This window comes from Hibiscus syriacus, unplaced genomic scaffold, assembly GCF_006381635.1.
Source record: "Hibiscus syriacus cultivar Baekdansim isolate YM2019G1 unplaced genomic scaffold, ASM638163v2 tig00112285_pilon, whole genome shotgun sequence".
NCBI lineage: Eukaryota > Viridiplantae > Streptophyta > Magnoliopsida > Malvales > Malvaceae > Hibiscus > Hibiscus syriacus.
The window spans coordinates 4,090,748-4,096,164 of NW_024063293.1; positions in this window are offsets into that span (position 1 = coordinate 4,090,748).

Genomic DNA, 5,417 nt, shown 5'->3' on the forward strand with positions numbered 1-5,417 from the left:
ATTTAATATTTTAAAATAGAAATATCACATTAAATATCTTAATAAAATATAAATATCATATTTAACATTTTAAAAATATAAATTTCTTATTGGATATCTTATCAAACAATAAATACAGAATATACTATTTTTAAATTTTAATTTTAATTGATTAATCTAAATTAAAATTCATCTTATTTTATACCTTATCCGAACCAAATTTATGTCATCTCCTCGCTTATCTCTTCACACACACCAACACCAACTCAATAATCTTCTTCTTCTTTTCTTTTTTCTTTTTTTTTTTTTGATACAGAGCTCTTTTTATTTTGGTTAAATTTCTTATTGGTTCTTATACTATTTATAAATTGTAGATTTAGTTATTATATTATAGTTTAATAATTTTTCAATCCTTGCACTTTTCAAATTTTAAATTTTCTATCTCGATCCTAAATGATAACTTGTTAAAAATATTTCTTAAACTTTTTTAAGTAATTAATAATCCGTAGACAATATTTTCAAATAATTTCAATATTTTAAGTATAAAATATTTATTTTATGTTATAAATAACTAAAATAGTATAAATTAAATAAAAAATCAAATTCAATTCAATTCATAATCACAAATTTTAAACTTATAAACTAAAATTCATCTAAACACCACGTTTAAATTGATTTTCGAATTTTTTTTCACTTGCTAAGAAAAGTGCACTATGTTTCGGATAAACTACACTCGTGACTATTTAATTATGAATGAACCAAGTGATATATGTAATAAAGGAACGGATTCCTTTTTTATTATTGATCTTTTAATTTTATAAATAAAATCATTTAGTTATTTAAGTATAAAGTATTTATTTTATGTTATAAATAATTAAAATAATAAAATAAATAAATACAATTCAATTCATAATCACAATTTTTAAGTTTATAAACTAAAATTCATCTAAACACCACAATTTAAATTTATTTTCAATATTTTTTATAGATTGCTAAGAAAAGTGCACTATTGAATCCTAGCAAGTAGCCAAGTATCAACGGTCCTAGTTAGTTTCCGTGTTTCTAGGTAAACTACACTCGTGATTATTTAATCATGAATTATTTTCATTTTTATTACTGATATTTAAATTTTATCAATAAAATCACTTAAATTTTTAGGTATTGTCACTCAAACCACCCACATTTAACATTTAATGAAGGAACTATTGTATATATTAAAAAATTAATATAATTACATACATAGTATTCATTATTTACATATTTATCAATTTAATCATAATTTTAATTTAATTTAATAAATTTAATCTTTAATTAGATAGTGACATGTATTACCCTTGGATATCATTTTATTAATTTTAATTTAATCACTTGTTCATGCTCCCCGGCCAGCCTGCTTGGAATAAAACACTTGTTCGCCAGGTGTTTTCTCCACGAGATGCTGAGATGATTCTCCGATGTCCAGTTGCCCCGACGCATGATGAACCGATTGTTTGGAGTGACCATTCGTCTGGGTTGTATTCCACTCGGTCAGGATACTGGTGGCTGATGCAACCCCATCATTCACACACGACACTTTCTAGATTTGGTTGGCGTCTTGCCAATGAAGCTTTGCCAGTTGGACGTCGTTTGGCTATTGCTGGAATTGCTGCAGGTCGGTGTCCGATGTGTGATGCAGCCGAGGAGACGGTGTTGCATGCGATCCGTGATTGTCCACAAGCATTGTTTATTCTTCGAACAGTGGGCTTTCCGATTCACCTTGTGAATATGCATGCGCCGTCTTGTGGGGCTTGGTTGGAAACACTGATAGCTACCATGCATCAGGAAACACTCATGGATATACTGCTGCTCCTTTGGGCATTATGGAATCGTCGTAATGCTTATGTCCACGATGGTCGTCTGTTACCTGATTGGCACCTTATCCCAGACTGTCGTGCATTGCAGTGGTCCTATTTGGAGGCTTGTGGCATTCCAAATACAGGTTTTGATTCCAATCGGTCCTCATCCTGGTGCAAGCCTCCAAATAAGGACTGTTAAAATTAATGTGGATGGCGCGTTTGTTTCTGCTTCGGGGTTAGCTGTTGTTGGTGTTGTTGCTCGAGATGGTAATGGTTTAGTGCTTTGAGGCCAGGCTTTTTCTATCTCTAACTGTTCAGCCCCTTGCATTGTTGAAGCTCAGTCCATCTCTGTTGGGATTCGCTTAGCGGCGGAAATGAATGTGGCTTCGGTTATAGTCGAAAGTGATGCTCGAAACCTAGTGCATCAGCTGTTATCACCTACCTGTGATCTTTCTATGTCTAGCTTTTATCTCGTGGAAGCTAAAGCCTTACTTCAGACGAACCCCCATGTGCAAGTTTGCTTTGTTCGACGTTCTACGAATACTACAGCCCATGTTTTAGCTCAAACTGCTCTTTCATTTGATGCACCTTTTTCTTTTGCTTATGAATGCCCGTAGTGTATTCCCGCCAAGTATTGTTGGATGCTATTTCTAGTTAAAGTAATGCACGTTTAATTTAAAAAAAAAAATCAATCACTTGATTGGATGAAAAATATTAGGTAGAGACGAGAATTGTACCCGTGTTTAGAAATAAGTTTGCACGCACACCAAGCTCTTCATTTCGTAATGAAGTGCGAAATCTTATATATGTCCAACTGAAATTAATAGTCAAAGAAAAGAAGTAAAATCACATATATAAATTACAAAACAAATTCATATTAAGCATCCATGGAGTTGGATTCAGTATCCCAATCATATGATCTTTTTTCATCTAATTGAAGATTATATTTATTATATTAAATTAAAATTATTATCAAATTGATAAAAACATGTAATTAATAAGACCTAAACGTATAATTATATTATCTTTTTAATAGATACATTAATTTTTCCATTAAATATTAGCGGTTGGTGACTTGATTGGCAGCACTTAAATAATTAAGTTATCTAATTGATGAAATTTAAAGATTGGTGGTCAAAATGAAATCCACCCATAATTAAGGGGTAATCTACTAATTTGATCATTTTCTTTTGAGTTTCATAAATGTACGATCCTTGGATTCAAAAAGTATAATACATAGTTGTAAACACTAATTTTTTCATTTTATTATTATTAAATAAATAAATAAATAATTACAAATTGCAATAATCCCGGATCCCAACAATGACCCAAACACATGCCCAACAGAACCGGCCCAATCAGACCGGCCCAAACCCAGATGGCCTAAGCCTAACCCTAATGATACAGGGCTTATATCATTTCCAGCTCCAGCCGCCTCAGCCCCACCGTTGGATCTGGCTTTGATCCAACGGCCAAGATGGATCCAGTAAGAAGTCCTAGGGTTATGATACCCTAGGGACTACAGTCGCCGCCTCTGCTGCCGAATGCTCCAACCAACCATTGCCGACGGTCAGCCGCCCCACGTCAACACCTTCTGTCTCCCGACAAAATCTCCAGAAGGCCAGCTGCCCTTCCACGTCACTTGCTCTATGGTGAGTCACCACCATAGCTATGGTGACTCACCGATGCTCAACCCTTGTGAACGGTCCGAGGCCATCGCCAGTAATACTATAAAAGCCATTGACTAACCTGCAAAGAAAGGAGGAGGCGAGCAAGAACGGAGAGACCACGACAGAACCCAGAAAGACACCAAACAACAAGCAACCATTCGAAAAACAAAGAGAAGAAATGAAGAGACTTACCCTCGGAGAGCCCAAACGACGCCGGAACAGTCGGTAACCAAAGGTAATCTTCGGTTTACTTTAGATCTAGAGCTATTAAGGGATTTTTAGGGGTAAATAAGGGAGGATTCAGTTTGAGGATCGAATAAGCTTTGATTTGGAGGTTTTTGAAAATTTATGGCCACCACGTACGGTGGTTGTTGGTGGCCATCGCCACCGGAGTATGGTGGCCGGCACGGTTGTCGGATTCTCTCTGTCGAGAGAATCTAGAGAGAAGGCAGAGAACTCTGGTTCTCTCATTTAGAGAGAGAGAAGAAATGAGAAAATGAGATAGATAAAAGGATTTAGGGCTGGTTTTTGGGTTTAAATACCCCTTCTCGAACGACGTCGTTTTGGGGAGGAGACTGTGTGTAATTTGAGAAGGGTAAAACCCTTTCCGCAGCCATTATATATTTGTTTATTTACAAGTTAATCACTTAAATCAACTTTAAATCCTTTTAATTCGGTTTTTAAATTTTGTTTAATTTATAATTTAGTCCTTTATATGCTTATATATATATATATATAAGGTAAAATAACCTATTTAGCCCCTATTATTTTAATAAATTTTATTTATATGTCGAAATTAATTAACATAGGTCAAATTACACTGTAAATACTTAGTTTTCATAATATTTTGAATTAGAGCATTTAATTTTATAATTTATATTTTAATCATTGTTATTTTAATTCTTTTCATTTTGACCATTAATTTTAATATTTTTATAATTAAATTCTATAAAAGCATATTTATGTTTATTTTAATTTAGTATATATATATATATATATATATATATTTTAGTTATTTATATATATATTTTAGGATAAGATATGACAATGATATGATTGTTTTTTAAAATCTAACCTTTTCGAAGATAGTACTATATTGACAAACAGGTAATGATCATATTGACTTAGTGGTAGCATGACTGTCATAATTTTATATTATATGTATATAGGGTATAGAACTAAATTAATATAATGTTGTTACTATATGCACGTGATATGTATATTGTAAATAAACAATACTCATCATTTTGATAAAATCTTCAAGAAAGATTCAGTATGAATAAAAAATTTATTTAGAATTTAGTGTTTAAATTTTATTTTAGTACATGTTATATTTATATATATTTAATTTTGTTTTATTTAAATTATTTCTTAGGAAAAAAATATTATTTTTAATATTTATTTATTTATTAATATTAAAGAAAATATAATCTTAAAGCAACTAGATGTTCTTTTCTGATATTTTGAATAAATAAATGTCATATTTACAAAAACCCTAAATATATTTATAAATACATATATATATTTAATATTTTTTTCTTAGAAATATCAGATTAAATTTGAAATAACACGATTGTAAATTAAATTCATATTCGAATTCTTAAATTCTATTATTAGAGACAATTTATAATCAACATGTACCAATTTTGGGCGTTGTGGGGGTGCTAATCCTTCCCCAAACGTAACCGACCATGAATCCCTTTTTATTTCTAAAAAATAAATTTTTGGTTAAACGCATACCAGTTTATCTTTTAACTGATGTTTTCTTAAAAACTCTTTTAAAAGATGATTTTTAGGTATTCGACCTACCTGACCCAAAAGGCCGATGGCGACTCCCAAAACATTTTTAAATCAAAATAATTTTTTATCCACATTATTTTCCCGCCAAGTAAAATTTCGTGCCCGGGCGAAAACTGGTTACGACAGCTTGGCG